The sequence below is a fragment of the Callospermophilus lateralis genome, chromosome 1 (assembly GCF_048772815.1).
Source record: "Callospermophilus lateralis isolate mCalLat2 chromosome 1, mCalLat2.hap1, whole genome shotgun sequence".
NCBI lineage: Eukaryota > Metazoa > Chordata > Mammalia > Rodentia > Sciuridae > Callospermophilus > Callospermophilus lateralis.
In genome coordinates, this window is record NC_135305.1 from 197,625,502 (window position 1) to 197,652,030 (window position 26,529).

The window sequence follows — 26,529 nt, forward strand, 5'->3', positions numbered from 1 at the left end:
TGTGGAACTGGCAAGTGAGAGGTAATTAGGTGAAATTCTGGGGAGGGATTGTGTATATCTGCAGTAAACTTTATATCATCTCAGAGTCAGCTGATTTAGAAAGCCAGAAGGGGGCAGATGGGCTGTACATTGACTGCTCCCAAACTGTAGTTGGATGGGACTACAGAAGGTCAGAGACTGATAGAAAATCTCCAGAATGACTTTAGAATTTACTGCATGTAAAATACACACATAAAAGAGCATATATAAGCATAGTAAATGGGAAAATAATAAGTATTCTTGAATCATTTCACTTAGAAAGAAATCATTATCAAGACCACAGACATCCCACTCTGAGCCCCCTCCCTGGTTCTATTGCATTCTTGTCCTCCTAAAGTAACCTATTATTTCTCATATTTAACTAGTATTTACCTTGCTTCCTTTTATATATGAGTATGCAGTCTTATTTTGTTGTTGTTTTGGATGGTACTGGGGATTGAACCCAAGTCCTTGCATGTGCTCAATAAGTACTCTACCCCTGAGTTACATCCCTAGCTCTTTTTATTTTGAGACAGGGTCTTACTAATGTATTGAGGCTTACTTTGAGCTTGCAATTCTCCTGCCTTGGTCTCCCAAGGAGACTATCCATAGAGGTGTGCACCACAGCACCTGGCTAACAATGTTTTTTAGTTTTATCTTTTTTTTTCATTTTATATGGATAGATTAGTACAGATTTACTGCCTTTTTTCTCTTAGTATTAAATTTTTAAGTTCATAATATCTTTTAATATCTCATATAGTAATTCATTTATTTCCATGACTATATAATATTTCATTATATGAATATACTCTATTTATTTATTTATCCTGTTAATAGATATTGGGTTTATTTTAAATTTCAATATATTGTGGATAATGCTATCATAAACATTTCTATATGCACTTCAATGTATGATATGCAAGTGTAAGAATTTCTGTAGGCAATATTCTTATGAGTGGAATGCCTTGCTCACCCATTATGAGCACATTTAACTTTAAGAGGCAATGCCAAATTGTTTTCAAATGTGGTTACACCAGTTCATATGTCCATTAGTAGTGTCTGAGAGTTGGTGTTGCTCTTCATCCTTGTTAACTAATTTTTGCTAGTCTGGTGGATGTGAAAGGGTATCTCATTGTGGTTTTACTTTTTATTTTCCTGGTTACATGTCAAGATTTTTTTTCCTTTCAGGATTTAATATTATTGCCTTCAGCCTGTTCTTAATTACTAAAAACAAACATCAAATAGATTCTTGCATAAATGACAGGGAAACCTGCTTTAATTATCACCCTAATTCTTGCAGCATTGGTAGATGAGCAGCAATGAGCAGAAATGTCCTCTCTGGATCTACACAGGCAAATTTCTGTTAGAAGGCAGCAAGGTATTAGTGGCACAGTCTGCTGTCACATGCATTGCTTTGGTCAGTAATGTTGGTCACTAAATAGGTCCACTAAATATGTTTCCATGTCAATTAAAATTTCATCCATTTTCTTGGTTTTTAGAGGAAGAGGGACCTAGGTTTATTGATATTCCATCTGCTATGTTTTTGTCCTCTGTAAAACTCATGTTGAAACTTGATCACCAGGATTGGAAAACAGGCTCAATTGAGGTGTACTTAGATCATGATAACTCTATCCTCATGAATGGGTTAAAGCTAGTATATGAAGGGCTTATGGTGGTAGTGCGGCTCTTTTCTGCCATGTGAGGAACACTGTCGCACCCTCTGGAGGATGCAGCATTCAAGGCACCATATTGGAAGTAGAGACTGGGCCCTCACCCGACCCAACCTTGACAGCACCTTGATTTTGAACTTCATAGCCTGTATAACCGTGAGAAATCTCCATTGTCTATAAATTACCCAGGATCAGGCATAAGATAAGAAAATGGTCTAAGACACTGTTTCCATTATTAACTAGCAGAGAGAATTTTTAAGACATGTCATTTAACTTCTTAGAAGTTCAGTTGCTTCCATATTAGGATGAACACAATAGTATTCCTCTACATTGGATATTGGCTGTGGATTCTAAGTTTTTCTTTATCTTATTATAGGGGTTGGAAGAATGAAAACTCCATTATTTTAGGCCCCCTGATCAATAAGTTTCTGGTTTAGATTCTGCCAACGTGAAACACTTAAGTAGAATTGGAAAAAAGAAAAACAATACAAGATAGAACATTTTATTTTCCTCTGGTAATAGTGAGTATCATGTGGATACATAATAAACATGAAGTGGCTTCTGGTGATCTTCTAGGAACCTGCACCTCTATGTGGCATGCAGTTGAAATCCTTGGTGAAGGATTCCTCTGAGTCAAGTTTTTTTTTCTGATTTCTTCCAATCTAGGAGTGGCTTAATGGCCTTAATTCTCCTTCCCTCTATTTAATAATTTCTATATTAAATAAATTTCTGCATAAATACCTATAGTGATTTCTATTCCTCTGATAGAGCTCTGACTTATGTGCATTGCCTTATACTACCTAAATACTTCAGGCTGTTGTGGAGATTAAGTGGAATAATTCACATAGGGCATCTGATAGGACACTGGTGCATAGAGCATTCTCTATAAGCACCCATTTTTCTCATCTTTCTAAAGAAAAAAATCTCCCACTTTGAAATCTAGAAATGGAAACAGATGGAGAAAGTTGAAGGAGTTTGCTTCAGACAGTAGAGTAGAAGACCTTGGATGAACTTTCACATGAAACTCGATATTTGTGATACCCAAGCCTGGGTTCAAACACAGGTGTTATAGCACTTCCAAATGGGATGGGACTCTCATGATCCTGTATTTCATGATTCTGGCCAGGTGACAGGTTCTGTCATCACCAGATGTGTTGAAATACCACCATCCCTTCATATCTGTGATGCTGACTTTTCTACAGTGTCTACTCTGAGTCTTACAAAAACATCTGTACCCAGACTTATCACTTTATCAAGTTCCAACTAATACCTAACAATTGTTTTTCAAGCAATTTTCTTATTTGAGTGAACAAATGGAAACAACATCATTCCACACTGTGGAAGCTTCATCTGGGAGATAACTGGTACAGATATAGCCTTCTGTTCATTTCTCCATTGGCTTCAAAGAAGCTTGAAATAAACCACAAGGTGTGAATGGTTGACAATCAGAAACACTCCTAGTCTTGACCTTGTTTCCCAAGACTCCTTTGCTATCATGTCTTGGTATTTTCAGAGTTTGTCATGAACAATCTCAGGAAAGCTAGGCTGCAAATCACCTTCTGCATAACTTCAGAGCTTTTAAACTATTATTATAGAAAGAAAAAATTCCAATGAGAGAGGATGATGTCCTCTCACCTTCTCAGTATCACCCATTTAGATTCTATTTTTCCACTCTCTTCCTTTAGAAAACTTGAGAATTAAGAAAACCATGTTTGTTGTTTTCAGCTTTTTCCTTTATGAACCACCTCTCCTCTTGTAGAAGTCCTGAATAAACTTATCATCATCATGTTCTCTTCAAGGGATATATGCATTTTAGGGCTTATGGCCCCCTCATACAGAAAGCTCTGCTTACTCATGTATTCAACATGTATGTAACTGGAACTATAATAAATGGTGGGAGTGGGATTGAACAAAGCTTCCCTGTTCTCAAGGACCCCAGTACCATAATATGTCAGCTTGGCTGTGGGAGCTCAGACTTGGGAAGGGTTATGGGTATTAGGCAATGGGTGTAAAGGGTGGTGGTCCAGGCAAATCCAGGTGAAGTGAGCAGCAGTTAATCATGTGGCCTTTCCAGCTCACTAAGTAGGCTGGCAGAATATAGGGTGTATTTGTTTGAGAGTCCAGCCTTAGGACAGCTTCATCCTAAGGAAATTGAGGAATGTTTTATTTAGAAATATGTAGAGACATTATGGGGAGAAAGACTCATGCAGGGAGGCTATGAGAAGAGGAGCTGGGAAAGGGTAGGAGTGCTGGAGATGGTTGGGAGTGGTGGAGATGTTTTGCACATCTTATGGTTATAACTACATTTGAGTTATGTGAATCCTCAGCAAAAGAATACTAACCTAATCTCTTTCCTCCAGAACAAGGCAGGCTCTTCTTAGGCGCACTTCATCTGGCAGCACAAGGCACCAGTGGCCAGAAGCCTGTCCATTTGTCCACCCATGCATCTGGAATTATAGTCAAGTATACTACCAGAGCTTATTAGAATTTTCCATGCAGCTCCTGGACCCCAGGCTCAACACCTCTGCAAGGCTTTAAGTAGCTCCTTGATATTGTCTCCAAGGCTGCAGAACCAGGCTGAAGGTGTTAGAGTTGTGCATGTGCTGGGAAGAGAGGAAGAATCAGAAGTTTTATCAGTTGTTTATTGAACAGCTACTGGCTAGTTTGTTCTAATGAAACACTAGACACATGGTTCAATTCTTGCCATGTAATAATACAGGAGAGAGGATATAAATCTGCACAGCATAGAGGAGGGATCATTTCCCTTGGAACTGGCTGGTCCAGGCGATTTAGTGGGAGAGATGGTGCTATGAGGGGTTGGAGGTCTGGTTTGAAGGATTTAGGATTAGAAAACTTGTGTAGTTTTAGTCTCCTGCCTGCACACTCTGAAACTTGGATTTGAGAAAATAGTTCATTTGGGCAGTGCTTTTAGGCAGCTCAATAAGGGAGCTGGGAAGTGATGCAGGGGTCGGGAGGGAAGGTCAATAAAGGGTGTTTATTAGTCAGCTTTTTGTTGCTGTGACCAAAATACCTGACAAGAACAATTTCGAGGAAGAAAAGTTCATTTGGCTCACAGTTTCAGATGTTCAGCTCACTGCATTGCTCTGGGCTCAAGGTGAGGTGGAAGCATCATGGTGGAAGGGTATGGCAGAGGAGCACTGCTCTGCTCATGGCAGCCAGGAAGCAGTGAGGCAGGAACAGGAAAACGGCAGAGAAGGGCATGCCCCCAGTGACCCACCTCCTCCAGCCATGCCCCACCTGCCTATAGTTACCATCCAATTAGTCCATTCAAATTAGAATAGATTAGGGTATAGCTCTCATAATCTAATCAAGTTACCTCTGAATATTCCTGCATTCACACAGGAACTCAGATCCAAAATATAACAGGGTGCAATGCTTAATAGCTCACTAATGTAACACAGGTTCTATTCTGATGGGTACCTTATAAGAGACTGTGCAGAGTATACTTAAGATTGTGTCCTACTGGGAAATGGGAACACTAGGTATTTATCCACCAGCTTGGCCACATCTCAATGTTGAGGGATGTTAACTCCCTACCCCTTCTAGGCTGTTCTGGGTTGAAGATGCGCTCACTACCAGGACCAGAGTGGCATATGCTAGAAAACTCTGCAGGTAGTCTTTAAGGTGGGCTAAAAGGACATAGGTGGACCCTTACTCTTTCACTATGGGAATCAATAGAAAAAATAAAGAGCATCATATGGCTCCATGATTCAGAGTTTGGGGCCACGAAATGCTGTGTACTCTAGGCCTCATCTCACTTTTCCATTCAGGTTTACTTTCTTTTATGCAGGGAGGGAAGGTCAAGTTACCTAAAGTGACATCTTTCCCAGTTTTTACTATGGTAATTCATGTCAGAGTAAAGAAAATAAAAATAAAAAATGTATATGAACTGTTTTTTGTTAATTGAGCTATATATGTGTATAAATGTAAATGTTTATGTGCTTATAAAATTGTGGGTTTATATATTTGCACGTCTTATGGTTATAAGTTGTTATAAACTACATTTGAGTTATGTGAATCCTTAGCAAAACAATACTAACCCCAAAGGAGGAGAGTAATACTTACACTACGGTCCTGCTGTTTGACTTGGCGATTCTGTGCCCAGTTTATTTTCATTCAGTACAAGTCAAAAGCAACAATATTAGTAATGCCTCCTCTATTTTATCTCTGGAGTTAGGTGTTTATTGCTTAGTGCTCTGAGAGTACTTACTTTACTGGGGAAACTAGTTAGGCAAATTTTCATTTTAGAGGCATCTCATTTCCTGGCAAAATACGTCTTAATCTTTTTCTACTATCTTTGAAGGCCAGAATCAAGGTTCCCCCGCCAACTTTTATACCAAAGAGAATGTTAGGCAATTCTATTAAAGTAAATGGGATACATTTGCCTTTGTCTTTCAAATCCCTTTGTGGTTTTCCTCATTTGTAAAATGGGAGTGATGCTGTCTATTTCAGAGGATGATTGTCAATATGTAATGCAATAGTGGATCTGAGAAGACTTCTAGACTCCAGTGTCAAGCTGGCTTTCCAAAGAGGCTGAGAGGTCCAGGAACATGTAAGGGCTGTGCCCAGCGAATGTGTTGGAACATGGGTTTAAGAAAGGAAGTAGCTTTACTTCAACTGACACAGAGTTCAAGGGCACCACTATGAAAAAAAGGAGGGATCAACAAGCAATCTAAGCCTATCAAAGTACCAGCATTATTCTTGTGTTATAAAGTGGGAGAGAGAGGGGTGTGTCAGAGAGTGGGAAATGCTGACAACAGAGGCCCTTTATCAAAATGCTCAGGGCCAGAAGTGTCTCTGACTTCTGATTTTTAGAATATTTTCACATAATGAGACATCTTGGGGATGAGACCCAAGTCTAAACGTGAAATGCTTTTAAGTCTATAAATATCTTATACACATAGCCTGAAGGTAATTTTATGCAGTAGTTCTAGTGGCCTGTCACATGAGGACAGGTGTAGAATTTTCTACTCGTGGCATCACGTTGATGTTCAAGTCTCATATTTTGAAGCATTTGAAATTTTGGATTTTCAGATTAGTGATGCTGAAACTGTATATATGGAAGGCCTATTCTGCTGTATGCCATCCGTACAGCTCTACAAGCATTTCTTTCATCTGCATGCTATTTTTCTATGAGAGGCATTGTTATTCTCATTCCAGAGAACATGTGAGTTTAAGAGTACCTTGCCCCAGATAACAATGGTGGAATAAGCGTGTTAGTATAGATCTGTCTGACATTCAGGCCTGCCCTCCTCCTTCTGTGTGGTATTATAATGAAAGAAAATGTCCTTGAATTGCTAGTTAAAGCAGCCGACAATCATTGTTACTATAGTGACCTTTTGATGTGAGAGCAGGAATCATGGTGGCCTAGCTTATTGTCTGATGTTCCACAAGTACCCGATTCACGTATCTTTCCACACCTTGGTTACATTCTCCTGATGCTTACTAATGACTCTAGGTTCAAATACATTTTTAACAGTAATCTTGAAAATTTTCTCCTAACCTCAGAATGAGGTCTCTCTGACTTCTCTAGTTTCTACTCCATGTATTCTCTGTGCATAGTATTCCAGACATGCCACATTTGGCATAGTCCCTAAACTTGATCATGTGTCTTGAACTGTGTAACTTACAGGATGAAGGCATGTTACCCAGTTTGTATTCACATATGATGCAAGCAAGAAAAAAACTTATATTAAACGACAGAAATGTTAGGGCTGTTAAAAGTAGTGGGTATTAATTATGTGATTAACGTAGTGTTTGTTTTCCCTGTTACTTGTGAGTTCTTTATGGATAAAAACATTTACTAGTCATGTGGGCATTCTTAATTCCTAGCAAAGCTGCAGTAACAAAAAAGGACAAGTGAGACAATTTCATGTGAGGTCATAGCTGGTTTTCAAGGTCCACTGGCTCATTCTCATCTTGGATGACAAGGAGTGAGAAGATCTTTATATGACTACTACTACTTTATCAGCCCAGCCCAGGTAGGCCTCAAAGTTATTTGCAGAGAGATTGGTTGCCAATAGGTATCTTGTGTTTTTCTGCTTCTTTTTCTCTCCTTTCTTAGAAGGTTTCTTTTTTTTTTTTTTCCTGTGGAATCATATTAGCAGAGCACTCAGCTTTTATGTTCAAGGTTAAAATGCAATTATTCCTGCTTCATGTTTCTTTATTAACTCCTCCACTTTGATTCTGAGAAAGAGGGAGGGAGTAGGCAGGTCTACCTTCTCTCTGTAATATGAGGTATGATGGCCAGCCCAAGGACAGGTTTAGAGCACAATCTATATTGGTGAATTTTTTTTTCTAGGTAGAATTAAAAAGTTCATGTATGGAGGAAGCCTATGTTGTATGGTTGGATATTCTCACTGATTACAAATATAATTGACTCTGATTGTAGTTTATGTTCAAATCTTGAGAAATTTTCTAAAAATTCCCATTTTCTAGGACATTGGCCAAAAGAAATAGTATGGGTTGGAGAGAGAACCAAAAAATCAAGTCAGCTTACTGTCAAGTGCTTTGAATATGTCATTCCATGTCATCTTACAGGGCAATCATAGGGAATTGCATGCCCATTTATCAGATGAAGGAAAGAGATTCAGTTAGTCTTGCAAAGTATGTCCAAAATCCCAAAGTTGCATGCACATTGGCTGTCTAGCTCCCAGGTCCCTCCTCTGCTACACTCTGTAATCTCACTCCTCAGTTTCCTCATCAAACCCTAATTAGCTGCATGTTGGCCTCAGGCTGGGCATGATTCTGACTCCTCAGTTCCTGCTGGAAGGGGCTGGCAGATATTATTTTCCTTCTCTGACATTTATTTCCTGCCTCAAAAAATATTTGCTCTTAGGACTGAAGGAGAAGACACTGGCCAAGAAAATGGACTTTCTCATCCTTCTTCTCTCTCCTCTTTTAATGCAATGGGGTGTGGTCACCCCAGGTAGGTTACTTACTGTCCTGGTTGGAAGGTGGAAACTGGAGACCACTGCATATTTTTCTTTCCAGTAAGACTAAGAAAGAGTTATCTCAAGTTACCTAACTGTTTTGGTTTAGATATAAAGTGTCCCTCCAAAGCTACTGTGCTTACGCAAAAATATTCAGAGGTGAAATACTGGATTATGAGAGCCGTGACCTAATTCTCAGTTCATTCTAGTTTGAATGGATTAACTGGATGCTAATTGTAGGTAGGTGGGGCATGGCTGAAGGAGTCAGGTAACTGGGGGTATTCCCTGGAGGGGTATATCTTCTCTCTAGCCCTTTCCCCCTCTTAATGGCTATGATGAATAAAATAACACTCTTCCTCCTGCTATGATGCTCTGCCTCACCTTGGGCCCAGGTCTAAGGGCTGACCATATAATGAACTTCTGAAACCATGAGGTAAAATAAACGTTTCCACTTTACAGCAATGAAAAACTAACACAGAAGGGGTACTGAGACATGGGATTGTTGCTGTGACTCACCTGGCATGGGGTTCAAAAGACTTTGGAAATGGTTTATGAGGAAAAGTTTGGAAAATTCTGGAGATAAAGCCTGGAGAAGCTTTAGAATGTTCTAAGTGAAAGCTTAATGGATGAGTCTGGTGGGAACACAGAAGACCAGAATGGGCTAGGAATGTGAATAATAAAGACTGTGCTTATGAGGTTTGAAAGGTGAAATGATTCCATTCTGAAAGCTCTAACCTAATCTGGTGACCTAAGTTTGAATGAACTAACTGGGTGGAACTGTAGGCAAGTGGGGCAAGGCTGGAAGAGGTCCTCACTGGGGATGCACCCTGGAGGGGTGAATTTTCTCTGCAGCTCCTTCTCCCCTCCTGTGTGTCTACTTCCTGGTCACTATGAGTGGAGCAGTGTTCCTCCACCAAGCCCTTCTGCCATGATGTTCTCCCTCATCTTGGCCCTAGAGGACTGGAGTTGGCCATCTGTGGATTGAAACTCTGAAACAATGAGCCAAAATAAATTTTTCTTCTAAGTTTTTCTTGTCAGGTATTTTGGTCACAGTGACAAAAAACTAACTAACACGCTTCCCCTCTCTGTCACAAGTCCTGAGTCATGAACAAACCACAGTGATTGATTATCCAGGAAGTACTAGATTCTCCTTAGAACAAAGAGTCCTTAACTCTTATCCTTGGAAAAGAAAGTCTGAATCTCTGAAGTTTTATCTAGGAATAACAGTTAAGGCTACCTTAGGGTATGGAGATGTTCCAGTAAAACGTCATGTTGGATCCTGAGGCCTGAACAGGACCCATGTTCAGGAAAAGGATATGGTAAAAACCCATTCACAGTGGCAATGGGATTGCATCTTCATAGAGTTCCTCACTTTGTGTTCACCAAATTCATGATATTTTTCTATGATCAACATTCCTACTTAACATGGTAGGGAAGTAAAAAGAAATCAATATTAATGTTAGTAAGACTTAATTTCCAGTCATAGGCCAGTTACTCAGGAGCTTATGCCTTGTGTAGCTTGGGCAAGTCACTTTATTTTTTATGGTCTCAGTTGCCTCATATGTAGATTATCAATAATTTGAGCAACCATCATGTCTGGGATGTGTTTAAGAAGCAGCAGCAGAAATTCCTCTTTCTCTTCTTCCCTCCACTTCTTCATTCTTCCTTTTCCTTTTCTTTGTCTGCCTCTTCTGTATTTCTCCTCCTCCTTTTCTCCTCTTTTTTTTTCTCTCCTTCTCCCTCTTCCTCTTGTTTCTAATTGCCCTTTTGGATTGTATTCATTGGAGAAAGACTTTTCCCTACTACTGAATAAAAGCTCAGAAATTCTCCTGGCATCCTGTTCACTCTTAGCAACCCTAAAATTATTTTAAATAAAGGAATAAAAAATAAGTAAACAAAACAAAACAACAACATCAACATAGTTGCAATTCTGGGGAAAAAATGTCTATCCCTAGATTATGAATCAATATTTCAATCTTCATTCAAATATAAGACCCTCCCCCCAGTAAAGGCCTGAGTTTTTCAGCTACCTACCTTTGGGGAAGGCAGTGTGATGACTTTATTTTTCCATCTTTTCCCAGAATTTATCCCATTTTCTAGCTTACTAGTGCGTTTTGCCCTCTCCAGGGTGAATGTGGATAGAGAGTGGAGGAGGAAGGGGATTACAAGGAAGTTCTCATGTAATTGACAAATTGATGTGGACTTTCCCCAATTCTTGCCCTTTGGTGGAAGAGTTTAGAGTCCATGCTATGTTTTTCTCAGAGGACACTTCCACGAACTATTTGGAAATTCCCTTTGCTTGGATCCCTGTTTTCGAAAATTCTTGACCTCCAAATGATGATCCCTTGTTACCTACTACTTGCTGGGGTTCTCTTTTCCCTCTTGTTTTGGAAAGGGTCTATGATAGGCACAATTGTAAAATGGCCACCAATAATACTCTCCCTTGAACAATTCCCTGCCCTTGATTGTGAGTGGAATTTGAGAAAACAATGGGATATGATTTCTGAGTGTTATATTAAATGGGAAGAAAGATTTTGTAATGGTTTAGATGTGGTGTCCCCCAAAACTCACCTGTGAGACAATACAAGAGGTTTGGAGGGTAACTGATTGGGTCATAGCAGTAACATAATCAGCGAATCAATCCCTGATGGGATTAACTAAGTGGTAACCGGAGCCAGGTGGGGTATGACTGAAGGAAGTGGTTCTCAGTCTTGGGCCTTCATCAGAAATTAGTTGAAAGGTTGGCAAAACAAAAACCACAGAGCTCTATTCTCTGAGTTTCTGATTCAATGGGTCTAGAGTAGAACTGGATAATTTTACAATTCTAAAAAGTTCCTACATTGCTAATGCTGCTGGTCTGGATATTATGTTTTAATATCATTGTTCTATAGATCTATTTCTCATGAAATAATCTTTTCTTTCCACATTCTAACATCCTTTCACAGCTGTGATTTTCCTGCAGGAGCTAAGCACTGTGGACATTGTTCTCAAACATTTCCTTTTAAAATCCAGCATTTTATCTGGTATCTAACTGTGGTATACACACACCTTTTGTATTTTGATACTTTACTCAAATCTTCAATTTTTGACATTTTGTTCATGTTAGAAAAGTGGATGATGACGGTTTTATAGCTCAGTGGTGGAGCATTTGCCTAGAGCATGTGAGGCACTGGGTTCAATCCTCAGCACCACATAAGAGTAACTAAATAAAATAAATATCATGTCTATCACAACTAAAAAGGGTATTTTTTTAAAAAAGTGGAAAGTATTAGCTCTGAAGTGATATTGTGATCATTGAATAAGTTGCTGCATGCAGAATAAAGAAGAAATACATGTTGGTGTTCTTCTCTGTGCTGTCTAGCCCACCACTTGCTATTTTTTCAGTAGTACCTGACAATTTAAAGACAAGGGACATCACAATTAAGACTAGTTTTTGAAAGAATTGATCCTGGTAAGGTTAGGTAGATGATCAACTCCTTTGAAAAGGCAATAGATGTCTCACTAAGTCTCCATGGCACGTAGCCTGTGAAATAACCAATCTGATTCTGAGAAATGACTACAAAGTGCTGGAAGTTTTTTTGAATAATACCTCCTTATACTCCTTGAGGGTCCTAGATAGAACTCCCAGGAGTCTCTCAGAGGACCCTGATTAACACTTGTACTGTCTTCTCTGAGCTCACAGGCTTCCCACATAGTGATGAAAGTCAAGCACCCAGCCTCAGCAACCATCGTATGACTTCAAGGCAGAGAGCCATCTGCACAATGTCTAGAAAGGCTAGTGAGCACTGTCTTCTTTCTTCCCGGCCTCTAATTTATTGGCAGAGAAATGTTAAGTGGATTTTTAAAAAAGAGTCACCATATTGCAGAAACAGATTGGAGGAAGATGGATTTGGGAGAATCGAATTTGCTGTAGGAGAGAATCCAGGTCCTGAAAGGGAAGGCACATGGCTGATGTCACAGCCTGTGCTGCCTGCCTAGGTAAAGGGAAGACTCCTAAATCACGAAGAGCCTCACACTAGCAGCATTTCCTGAGCAATTACTTTGCAAAATCTTGTGCTACTTGCTGTTTATGAATTGTTTGATAAGTTTTAACACATTATGCAAGTTATTTACTATTATAATTTTATTCATAGGGAAATAAAGGTAATCTTTCTAAGGTTGCACTGCTGTTAAGTAGTAGAGTCAGAATTTGAAACTGTCATCTACTCCAACTAGAAAAAAGTAGAGACTAAGCATTATTGTTTGGAAAAATTCACTAACATCATATTAGAGATTGAATTATGTTCCCCCAAATGTATGTGTTGAAGCCCTAACTCTCAATGTGTCTGTGATTGGAGGCATGCCCTTTAAAGAGGCAATTAAGATTAAAGAGGTCATAAGTGTTGTACTCTAATAAAATATGACTGCTGTCCTTATAAATAAACAAAAAAATACCCGGGATTTGCAGGCAGGGAGAAAAGGTCATCTGAGGACACAAATGAAGATGGCCTTCTGCAATCCAGGAAAAGAGGCTCAGAGGAAACCAAACTTACTAACACCTTGATTTTAGATTTCCAGTTTTGGAAAATATGAGAAAATAAACTTCTATTGTTTAAGACAGCCAGTCTCTGGTATTTTGCTATGGTATCTCTAGTAACTAGTACATTCTGCCACCTTTATATGTGGGATGTACTCTGCTGTCCCTTGACTTTGCATTCAGTCACATAATATGTGTTGGTTTATGGATTCTCAGCAGACCCTATTTTGGAGATTTAAAAACATCTGGGTGATTCATCTTGGTTTCTTGTTCCTGTACTAGTGCTATGAGAAGGGTGTGCTGCACAGAGAAAGATGAGAGGAATAGGGAGTGGAGCTTTGCAGCTTAAAGCACAGGCACTTGGGTGCACACAGCCTGCGTTAGAGGCAGCAACATAGAGCCATGCCCCTATCTCCTCCCGCAACTGACCTCTGTGCTCCGATAATAAATAATCATTGTCTTAAGGTCCTGAGTCTTGGGGTATCTTGTTAGGCAGCATTACTGTGTCAATTGCTGTTATATCAATCAAATATTAGAAGAGGGAACTTTAAAAAGTTTGGTGCAATAATTTTTCTGGAAATTCATTGGGGTGGGAATGGAAAGATATTTGGAGAAAAGATGGATAATTGGTAATTCTAATAATCCTTCCAAAAATTCAAATAAGGAGGAAAGGCTATACTCCTCTAAAAATGAATTTGAACTATGATTTCTACTTATCCTAGGACTCTATTTTAGAGGAAGCGAGTAAAGAAAAAGAAGGAGAAGGAAGAGAAAGAGGATAAGGAGAAGGAGAAAGTAGGCAGGAAGAGGAGGAGGAAGAGCAGGAATTTTTTTGGACTCAGTTATGCTTAGTGCAGATGTCTTAGCTTTGTCACTTATTAGCTGTGGGTGACCTGGCACAAACCAAATAAACTCATTAAGCTTTGAGTTTCAGTTTTTTCAATCTATAAAATGGGGATGCTAATATTATCCTTCCCACCCACATTAGTCCTACCCCCCGAGTAAGAAAGGACTTACTCAGAGTATATACTGCTTCCTTATGGCCAGAGTCATGAAGGCACAGGGGTGTTGTGGGGAATGTTTGAGAATCACGAGCCTTTAAGGATTTGCTTTGGTATCTAGATATGTGGAGATATTTAGCCTAGAGGGATCAGCAGGAAAGGATAAGGCTGCTTTTCTTGCTGCCTAGGTTGACTGTAAAGTCTTAGGATATATCCTAAGTATATAGCCTGAGGGGTGAGGTGTGGAATCTTGTACCCTCAAAGCTTGAAGAGCCCACCAAGGTATTATAGAATTCAGGAATTTTTTCTAAACCTTGAATAATACATAAGCTCTAGCTTGACAAGTTGGAGTCCTGATTAATGGTACAGATTCCAAGCTCCAGAATTTCTTTGACCTAGGAAAATTTGACTTAACCTTCTTGAATGTTTGTTTCTTTGCCTGTAAAAGGAAGATATAGTGTGTCCTATATAGTGTACAGCTTTCTGTAATTCTGAAATTCACATTAAACCAACATCCCTTAGTACAGCATCATGTCACAGATGAGGACTTACAAATATAATTTGGGATATTTAATTTACCTACCCAATCCTCTTCTGCTGCAGGTAAATAAACTGAGGCTCCCCAGGGTAATCTGACTTTCCCAAAGTCACAGGAATATAAGTGTCAAAGCTAGGACTAGACAGAAGAAAATCTTTCCAAGTGACAGATATATAAAGAAGAGACATCCCCACCTGTTCAGGTTTTAACATGCTTATGTAGGCTAGAGGCCCAGGAGAGAAAGCTGGAATTGTACATTCTCCATATTGAAAACAGTCGAGCATCTATCTTGTCACTGTTGTAAGAATGTTCTCTATAGTTTCCTATGGTAGCTTAGGTTAATGTATGATACCACCAGTGATAGGAAGCCCATCAGTGTGTCCACTCATCCCATCATGTACAGCTTTTAGGAAGCTTTTCCTTATACAGAGTCTTGATATAATTTTGCCTTCTGGGACCACATAGCATGACTCTCATGCTCTTTTCACTGCATAGACTTTGAAGGCACCTCTTACGTCTCACAGATTCTTTCATGCACATGTTTGTTTGGCAAGCGTGTATTGAGCAGTGTATCAGAATTCTGTTAGTGGTAATAAGTGGGAAACTCATCTTAAACTGAACTCCACAACCCATCTACTCACTCATCTATTTGAAAATCTTTATATTTTATGTTTCAGACACTGCTCCAGATGCTAAAGATAGAGCAGTAAAGAAAACAAAAGTCTTTACCTGCAAGGAACTCAAGTTCTAGTGTAAGAATATACATGGTCAACAATGAAGTAAATAAACATGTTCATTTTAATAAACAAGTATGTAATAATTCAGGTGAAGGCTTCTATGGAAAAACATGACGCAGAATGAAGAGAATAGATAATGCCAAGGATGGTATAGGCATATGAGATCCTTTAATAAAAAACTTCAGAGGCAGGGTCCAGTCAAGGTCTCCATTTTCTCTCCTCTGTGACTCCCTTGGGTTTGCTTTGGGCTGGACTGGCTTCCTTTATGATAGCAGTTTGGCTGCTGGTGAACTAGACCTGTGTGTCTTCTTGTTTATATTCAGGAGATTGGGCATTAGTTTCTATAACAAGCCAACAGATGTTCTGAGCTTCACTTTGATAAGAACCATCTTTGATCCCTGGGTCCAGGGGAATATTGTTCACTGATTAGCTTTGTGCTTGGTATAGTCCCACATGGACTTTTATAGCGATGTTCATGTTTAAAGTTAGAAGTGTTTTTCAATGTCACCTAAAGTGTATGCCTGCTATGCAATAGGGAGAATGAGCTCTGTGATGGGAAGCAACTGTGGAATCCACTGCAAATACTCTATCTGGGCACTCAGAGCTTACAAAGATAAATAGAATATGGTCTCTGATCCTATGTAGGTCACAGCTTAGTGGAGATAAATGGATGAATAGATAATTCTGTAACAGAATTAATAATCCAAGTTGGTCCAAGATGGTCATCAGCTTCCTGGTCAGGGTATGGGAAAAGAGGTCCTAGAGAAGGTATTTTAAAACAACTAAAATTCAGTATTTTCAAGTTTATATTATTTCTCCCTCATCAGTAATAACCCTTGTAATTTGCAGTGCTCTCTTGTTTGAGGGGAGACTATTTCTCTACCTTAGTTCCCTTCTTTGGACCAATGGGGTATCAGCAGACTTGAAGCCAGTGAAATCTGGAAATATGCCTATGTATTTGGGCTTCTTCCTTCTCCTTGCCCAGTATCCTAAGAATAATGTGCTTGTGCTACTCTGTTTGTGTGGTACTCTCTGTGGGGAGAGAAGAGAAATAAGTGGACCAGAATTACCCCAGCTGAGCCAACCCAGTGGTACCTAGCCTCAATCAGCCTAGCTGCAGTCAATCTCCAGACAGTCCTGGGAGCTAAATAAATGCTTATTTAGAGTACACTGAGGTTTTGTAGTTGTTGGATATGCTGCATCATTGGGGTGAAAGATGACAGACATGGGCTTGAAAAGTAGTTATTGTTGAGATAGAAAGTGTTCTAAGTTATTTTAGCTTCTACAAAACATAGCAAATTATAGGAGTGGTAAACTTGGTCATAGAATTTTATGTTTGGGAGGTCACTGTAAACTAGGAAGACATAGGGAGAAGGGACAAGTGTTTTGGTCCTGGCATATGTGGGATGGAGGAGGGAGATGGAAATTGGGCTAGAATAGATAAATGGTCAGAGCACTGGATGGGATGGAGTTGGCCTGCCCAAATGGCCTTTGGTTGTTCAGTGGCATGAACGGAAGTGAGGAGTGAAAAATGTTTTGCTGAGTATGGAGCCTGCCATGGGGAAGGGAGCCCCTAGGAAGAGAGTCGTGGTGACCCTGCATAGAGGTGCAGTTAGACACGACAGAGACTCAGGGTAGTCTGTGCAGGGACAGGAAAAACCTAGGAGAGGACCATTCTCCTAGTGAGCAATGTCAGGTTTTCAGGGAACAGATAGAGGGAGGCCAGCCAGAGCCACACCAGCTAGAGATATCACAGAGGGTCCTGGCAGGAGACCAGAGGTGGGTCTATCTTCTTTCAAGGGACATCACTATGTGTACAGTCTAGCAATGTGTCTTCAGAGCCTGCAAAGAGGAGACTCAGAGAGCATTATTAAGGACACTTCATTCCCATGACACCTACCACAGTACATTTAGAGGGGATGGGATGGAGCCTGTGAGAGGGACTTCAGAAATCCAAACAGACTGAGTAATTCAATAGAATCTTTAAATTTAGAATCAGACTCAAAAAGTCACAGCTTAAACTAAATTTAGTTTTCTTTTCCTGCTTACTAATTGGAAGGAGGCTTATGAAACAGAATATACCAGTCACAGACAAAGAAACACAATTTTATTAATACCCAGAAAAGTAATGTGGATGGATTTTCTATCCTGCCTTGATTACAGTCCAGTATGGTGAAGTCTGAAGTGATGGTAAGATGCAGGGTAAAGAGGAAGACACAGAGGCGGTCCCTGACACAGAATGAAGAGAAAGGATGGGCTGGGTGTTCTGAAAATTAATCACTCATAATAAGCTGAATCTTACAGGACTATTGCAGGTTCCTGGATGGAGAACCAAGGCAGAGGAGGTTTTGATATGGGAGAAGAGGCTTGGGCAAAGGCCTGAGGCAGAGAGAGAAGACCTTGTGCGTCTTCCACCCAACTATGTACGATTTTGGTTTCCTTCTAGCCAGGTGCTTTAGGGTACAGAGGAGTCAGGCAACCTGGGAACAGGGAAGTCCCAAGACTGTACTTTCTAAAGCAGAGACTCTCTTTCTCTCTCTCCTTTCTTTTCCCTTCTCTCATATCAACAGATCATGTGAGTTCTCAGGGATTTTGTTTTCTTTGTAAAAAGTAGGAGGATGGAGCAGAGGTGGGCTGGCAAATCACATTCTTTGAGAATCTGACAATATGTAAGACTTTTGCAAAACTACTTTGATTTCCTCATAACAGCCTCCTCATATTGATACTATTATCTCTAAATCTATAAACACATTCTCTCAGCTATTATATTTAAAATATAACCATGATCAACATGTTTCTTACTATCTCCATCATCTTCCTCCTTGTCTATTGGTGTTGCAATGAATATCTCTTACTTGGACTATTTTAAAAGTTTTTTTAACTTACCTCCCTGGTTATTCTCTTGCTTCTTTATTCTCCATCCAGTAACCAGAATGATCTATAAAAATCATGGCAGTCTGACCATATCAACTCTCTGCCCAACCCCATCCATGGTCTTTGAGGCTTCCGTGATCTGGTTACCCTTCCACCTCCCAATCTCTCTTCCACCTTTGGCTCTATTCCATCTACTTGAATCACTGTCATGGTTCCTTCCCATGTTGCTTAAACCTGATAAGCACTGTAGAGCACAGCCTTTTGCATCTGTTTTCTTGTTGTAGAGTGTTCCTTCCTCCGATACCCATGTGACTCCTTCCCTTCTTTCCTTCAGGTCCTAATAAGATAGATCTTCCCTGACCCGTGTCACCTACTCCCATTATGATTTGTTATATTTTTCCTATATTATTTTATCTTCATACTTCTCATCACCTTAAAGTGATCTGCTTTTGTTTATTCTCCCTTCGACTGTGTGTACTCACGGAGACAGGAACTTTGTGCTCTGATGTCATTTGCTTGTTACTTGAGTTTGTCTTTAGTGCTTAAAACATCACCTGACTTGAACAGGCATTCAATAAATATTTGTTGAGGGCTCTGAAAGTTTAAGCAGGTTACATAATTAGTAAAATGTAAAACTAGTATTTGGACCAAGCCCTGCTAGTACTGTGGATCATGCACTTTCTAATCCCTTTTCTCTAAGAATGATCTAATATCTCTGGATAGGAATGATCAAGTAGATCTTTGTAGCTATGACTTCTTTAGAGAAATTTACTCAGTAAAGAACCATCAGAGTACTGTCATGATAACTAATTAGAACAAATTTTTTAAATTCCCCCCCAGAAAAAGGAGAGTTAATGAAAAATTTTCTATTGTATAATCCTGGAATTAAAAATAATGCCTCTCTAATAAGACATCACAATGCCTTTCAATTTCCTTTTCTATGTTTTTCTTTTCTTCTTTATTTCTCTCTCTCTGGGTGTGTGTGTGCATGTTCATGCACATGTGTGTGTATGTATGTGTGTGTGTGTGTGTGTGTGTGTGTGCGTGTGTGTTGCTGAGGACCAAACACAGGACCTCACACATGCTAAGCAAGCACTGTACCACTGAGCTACATCTCAAGGCCTCCTTTTCTGCTTATATCTGTTAAAGAATCCTTAATTAAATTTCATTTCACATGATATTTGCCCTATTCCTAAAAAAAATTAGAATCAACCACAAAATGAACCTAAGTGGCTCTCACAGTTTCTTCTTGTATCAAGAAAGCAGAGAGAAAGTAGCTTGTGATGAACACAACCAGAAGGTACTGTGTTCTCCAAGGTGTTATGAAAGTGACCATCCCTTTGGCCCTCTGCTTGAGTTTAAGCAGGCTGAGTATATTGGTACCAAAGTACCCTGGGCTTATGTCAACGTTTGCTTTCTGGCTCATATGCACATAGCTGTGTGACAATGTCTCTAAAGGTCCACTGGCTTTGGGTGCACCTCTTGTTTTCTTGTTAAACATTATATTTTCCGGAGTTGGCTTCATTAATAGATACCCTGTCTCACATGATATTTCACAATGTGACATGGACATGCCTCCACTGAGCAGTGGCATTTATGTTACTTTTCTTTGAATCTGGGTTGTCCAGTGACTTTGGGGGAGTGATAGTATAAGATTCTGAGACTTCTCTACGTGGAGATGCACATTCTGCTTGGTCCTCTTGGAACCCCAGCCACTGTGCTATAAGGAAACTTACCAGACACATGAAAGTCCAGGTGTAATCACAGAGGAGGGCTCAGTTGGCAGCCAGCACCAACTGCCAGATTGTGGAGAAGAAACTGCTCCTGACCCCAGATCCCAGTCTCTGGGCTTCTTTGGCTGATATCAAGTAGAGCAAAAATGAGCTGTCCTCATGAAAGTCTGTCCAAATTTCAGATTCATGAGAAAAAAAAATAGATGTTGCCATTGTATTAAGCCACTAAGTTTGGGGGTGGTTTGTCACTCCTCAATAGATAAACAGAACACTCTTTAAAAATGTTGAGGTCAACAACCATGTGCTATTCCTGCTGTCTTGCATTGAGCCCTACAGAATGAAGCAATCTTAATGAATACATGGTGAAGATAGAGAAGTAAATTAATCTTTCTTCTAAAGTAAATTCAGGATGATCCATATTTTTTCTTCCAGTTCTCACAAATAGCATGGCCGCTACCACAGCCATTATTTTGTAGAAAAATATTATAGGAGGCAAAGAACTGGCCTGAAGGAAATAGCTTGCCTTAGGCAGGGGAAAAGTTATCCATACCACCTTATGGTGAGTTATTGACTGTAGACCAGGTGGGAGCAAGTCAGCTGTGGTCAGCCCATAGCAATTCCTCAAGGGAGTGGGCAGTGATCAGTGAGTTGTAAGCAGGCCATACTCACATCAGCTGGGGATGAGTGACCCAACTTCACCAAGGATAGTGAAGGATAGGGAGGAATCCCAATAGCACACATTGCAATGAATTAACCCATGGGATACCTTTCATTCCTCCTTTCAACTTTTTCATTTCCCTTCCTACCAGAAAAGGAGTTCCTCTCTCTTATTTTCACTCATGGAAATGGGCTGTGAGTTAAAACTTTCTATCCAACTATCATTGAGGCTAAGGAGGTCCAAAAGACTATATTTTAGAAAGAAAAAAATTGTTTGTATATATAATATTATTTATTTTTACCGGTAATATATTATTAGAAGAAACAAAAATTAACTACCCAGAGGGAATTAGAGGAATTTGAAAAGCCAAGATTCGTCCTCGGATATTAAAATGCACACACAGATAGCAGTGACAAAGATGAGGCACTTTATTGCAAACTGGCGCTAGCTTATATAGAAAATGAAAGTCAGTTATCTTAAAGCAGGAAGCCCCCAGGGCCAATCATGGTAAAGGTCAGGTCATCACCTACGGTGCACGCACGTCTGCCCTGCATGAGATTCATGGGGGGCACGAGCTGTCCAGGAGCACGGAAGATGGGAGGACCAATTGGAAGATTTTCAAAACAACTTGTTATCCGCCCACTGGCAATTTGTCTACCACCATGTTACATTAGGGGCCCCTTATCTGAAATGCCCGTGGAGTTCTTAGGGAAACTCCCAACAGAATTGACAATTATTATTATTTTTTTAAATAGCTGCAGGACAAGTATGGTCTTTTAGAGTTCAGGCCCCTGTTCATATAGCTAGAAACCAATGAGTGTTGAGGTTAGATCATTAGTCTGAAATATGGTCCTTAGTAAAGTAATTTCTCTTTTGGTAAACAAAGTCAATATTGCCTTTGAAAATTGTATCTTCTCTCTCCAATTTTGGACTCCAATTGGTGAATGTATAGTAATAAACAGAGTAAAATTATCATCAAATAAGCAGAGTAAAAATATCACCAAAAACAAAAAGGAGAATAAAAATCTCTGGTGAGCACAGAGAAGTGACACGAACCCAGTAGACACCTCTGTGCGTTGGATTCTTCCAGAAGCAGGTGCTGAGATGGTTGGGTCAGAGTGCAAATCTTGTAAGGGGGTACGGAGTTGCAGGGGTTAGAGGAGGGAGAGGAATTCTGACTCTAGTGTAGGTCTCATAAAATCTTGACCAGGGGCTGGGGCTGGGGCCTAGTGGTGGAGTGTACGCCTTGTGCATGTGGGGCGCTACGTTTGATCCTCAACACCACATAGAAATAAATAAAGGTATTGTGTCCATCTACAATTTAACATAGCTCTAGAGCATGAACTGCCACTACCGAGTCCTACATTGTATTGAAATGCCTGAGTTCTAGAACACCAGCCATGTCTGAGCTGCCCTGGAAGAGCATGCTCTTAGCTGGAAGTTGGAGTGAAGGTATTAGACTTTGCAGCGGGAGGCTGTCAGTTATCTGCTCTGCTAGTAGCTGGAAGGCAAGCTCTGCCTTCAACAGAGAGCTGAGCGGTGGACTGCCGCCACTGCCATGACCTCTAAACCGGTAGTTTTTCCTAACTGGAGGAGCCTTGTGGGAGGAGAAAACTCCCTCAGTACTAAGCTTGGAGAAAGTCTTTGCTCCCTGGCAGTCTCTGGCTGTGTTGTTCCCATTCGCTTCTAGCCCCTTCCCAATAAATAGGTAAGTTTCCCAGTCAGAACTCCCGAGCATCAAGGGGCTGAGTTTGTTGAGGCTCCTGGCTAAGTTTCAGTTGACACATATGCACACTGAAAAAAGGAGAATAAAAATCTCTGGTGAGTGCAGAGAAGTGACATGAACCCAGTAGAGACCTCTGTGAGTTGGATTCTTCCAGAAGCAGGTGCTGAGACGGTTGGGTCAGAGTGCAAATCTTGTAAGGGGGTACAGAGTTGCAGGAGTTAGAGGAGGATTAGAGGAGGAGGCATTCTAGTGAGGAAGGAGGACAGACTGGGCCCTCACCTCTCCCTGCCAACATCTTCTTGGGCTAACTCACTATCAAGGGAAGTACTAATGGACAAAAGCTGTCAGTGCCTTCCTTTTGCCTATTGGATTTAGTTAGTTGGCAGCCATTAGATGAGTGCTTCCATAAGACAGAGGATCAAGGTGCTCAGAACGCTCTAAAGCAGGAAAAAGTGACTGCAGTGTCAACGATGATAGTGGCAGAAGTGAGCCATGTTCATGACCCTTTTTCCATGACAAATTCACTTGGGCAGCAGTGCTGTGAAACGGTTTCTGGATTGGATGTGTTTGGACACCTGTGATCCTCTGTGATTTGTTTGAGAAATGCTTTGATGACATCCTGCTAAACAGTGAAGTCAACACACATTTTGCCTCTTAAGTTGTAGGAGCATAGGGAGAGGCTGGGTGGAGAGCCCTGTCCCAGTTGTGGGTCAACAGAATTATCCTTCTTGGTTTATCTTTTAACAAATTCTCATGCCATTTCCAGCAAAACAGAAGGAAAAGTGGCAGCTGAGGCTCCTGTGGTGTAGGAGGAGAGTGAAATAGAAGAGTTCATCCAAGCCTGGGAATTGCAGTTTCTAGCTGTAGTACCTGGGCCAGTTTTAAAATTTCCTTGAATATGTTTTTTTTTTTCCCTCCCACATATATAAGACCAGGATTCCTCTCTCCCTCCCTGCTTACTTCTCTCCTTCCTTCTAATTCAATACACATTTATTGAGCTGTAGCACTAGACACTGGGGAAACACCGATCAACAAAACCATTGATGACTTCAAAGATTCTAGTGCAAGAAAAATGACAGCCAAGTGTACATATGCTGTAATAGGTGTTAGTCATAGCATAGTACAGAGTTATTGGCTGCAGCAGTAGTAAAAGGAGAAATTGATGATTTCTTGGGAAGTATCACAGAGAACCATGATGTCTGAGCAAGTTTGAGTAGAGAATAGCTTATGAACAGCAAACGAGTTGGGGGTTGGTCACAGCAGGGATGAGGGAAAGAAAGCCAATACTGAATATCCTGTGCAAAGTTCTTGGAAACTGTTTTGTTATTGAGTTGTTGATTTTGAGGCATGTGGAAAGAGACACTAAGGTCTTTCTAACAACTGGACACCCAGAGTCAGATCAATGGGGAATGAGTGGGCAGGATTGGAGGCCATGTTTGAGGACCCTCGACACATGCATAGCAGCAGAGTTAATAAAAGGATCAGAGATCTCACAATGAAGAGGACTAGAACAGAACTCAGGAGAACACCAGAATGGAAATGTGTTGAAAGAGAGATGTCCATGCACGAGGCCTAGCAAAGAGAGCAACAGGAAGAAACAGGGTGGAATCACACCTCTGAGAGGACAGAGAGAATGCTCCTGGGCTCCAACTATTTCATGGAATCCAAGATCAAGAAAAATCTAGATGATTCGTGGAATTTAGCAAGTATGAGGTCAATGGTGAGGAAGAGAAGCATAAAATGATAAATTAAGGCATTGAAAAAGCTTTGAGAACTGTGAAGAGCCATGGAAAAGAAATGTCAGTTCCTGATGGAGGAATAAGCCACTGTAGGCTGATCAATTCAGAATGTGGAGTGAGAATGACACGAAATTCTCCACTCCACAGTGACAGCTTCTCAATGGCATGAGGTGGATAAAAGAATATCAGCATTTTAACCAGACACCCATGTGCTCATAATGAGTGGTTTAAAAAATGCTTTTATATCTTTATCTCAATGTTACCATGTTGGCTCTAAAAGACGGTCTGAAATTTGTCACTTAGGAGGCAAAATAAAATTGGGGGCATAAGAATGTGAAAAAGAAATTGTGAGTTATGTGGTCATTGCTATGTAGGAATAAATACTTCTGGTGACTGGGTAGCAGTGCTGAGTTGTAGAATTCATTCTCCCAAGGAAGAAGCTTTAATCTTAAAGTCTGTTTTAGATAGTGCCAATAGGGATAGGGCTTCCAGCAGAACAAAATAGATTTCACAACTAATAGTTTTACCCTGTAAAAAGAAAAGGAAACTAATAAAATATAATAAGAGAAGTATGGTTGCTGGGGAAACCATATCTGGAGGCTGTGTGAGCTTTCAATAATTCATTGTAGATATCATGGTGTATTGCGCGTGACCCATGGCTGTGTGCAGCAAGGGGACAGCAGGAGTAAGCGGCATGGAACTCTGAATCCACTGGTCTACAATATGCACTTACGATATGAACTCAGCACTATGCAAATATCTGGAATGGAGTCTTATATAACATTGGGTATTGTGGTCATGACAAGAATTATTCCCAAACTTGGGCTTGAACATTCTTGGCACATTCCTGCTTTGACCCTTAATTGTCTCTTGTTGAGTTTGCTTTTCTCCAAATGTCCACATGGCGATTGCCCTCATGATTCTTAGGCCTCTACTTTTGCATTTTCTTCTCGGTGAAGCCTTCTTGAAAATTCTATTTAAACGTGCATCTGCATCTATGCACCATCTCTTCCTCTCCCCTTCCTTGCTTTATTTTTTTCTCTATAGCACTTATCACCATATGATTTATATATATATACACACACACACACACACACACACACACACACACACTAGAGTGTTAGCTCCCCAAAGCAATGATTTTGCTTGCTTTGATTACTATCATACTCCTGATATCTAGCAGAGTGCTTGGTATATAAGCATTTACTAAATATTTTCTCAATGAGTGGAGGAATGAGCTTTGGTTGCTTGTTAGGTGTCTAGCTCTGGAGAGAGACTCTAAAATTTTTGGAAAAATTCTTCACTCAGAAAAGTCACCATCAAGTTACTACATAGTGTTTTTTGTTCACCAGGCTCTTCATTTAAAGCCTGAACAGCACACTGTTCAAGATTGCAAGGGGCTTCCAGGATATCCACTCCAGGTCTTCTCTGTGCCATCATATTAAACTTGTCCTTTCAAAATCTTGGCAAGTCATAGGCTGGAGCCATTCCTGAGACCTATAGTATTTGGAACACTATAGTGTTTGGAACACTATTTAGCTCAAAGGAGCCTAAAAAGTCCATTAATTTGGCTTGCATTTCTATAGATGGAGAAAATAAAGCTCAGAAAAGTGTAATTTGCCCAATGCCATGCAACTCATTTTGTGAGCGGGTCTTGCAGAGGTGAGGAGATAACTGAAGCTATATGTTGTCTTCAAATATGTTCTTACATAGGTGGGTCTGATGTTGGTCTGGTATCATGATTTTAGTATGGATTAACAAGTAGATGGTCATAAATGTTAAATTACCTCAGACTGCACAATTAATGAGTGTAAAAGTCAGGATTAGGCCTCAGGTTTTTTTGGACTCCATTGACTAAATCCTCTTTTTTGCTTTAACTTGTAGGAAAAGCCACACATTTGACAGTGTGAAAGTATATATGCAGCAACATCTGTCTTTGCTTTTAGTCACCTTTATATTTCTGAAAGATGGTTTCACCTTTCCTCTTGTTACAGCAGAAGAGGTGCTCCTCTTCTCTCTAAGGGTCAATCTTTTATCATTTTTATTTCCTTCTTTCCTGCATCTGCATTTGTCCTTCCTCTCCTTTGCCCTCTCCTGACAGCTTTTAAATGTGTTTAGTGTTATGTATGTCTCATAGTAAAAAGGAGCAAAACTATCTGGATGGCCCACATTCTCTAGCTACTCTAGTCCTCACTTCTCTCTTTTCCTCAAGACCAGGCTTCCTAAAGTCTCAAGCCTTCCCTCTGCATTTACCCTCTTCCCATTTCTCCTCAACCACCTGTAGTTTGGCTCTTACCACTTACCACTTTCAAAACTGGTCCTGCAAATGTGGGCCAGAGGATGCAGGCAGGAGGTAGAGAGGGAGG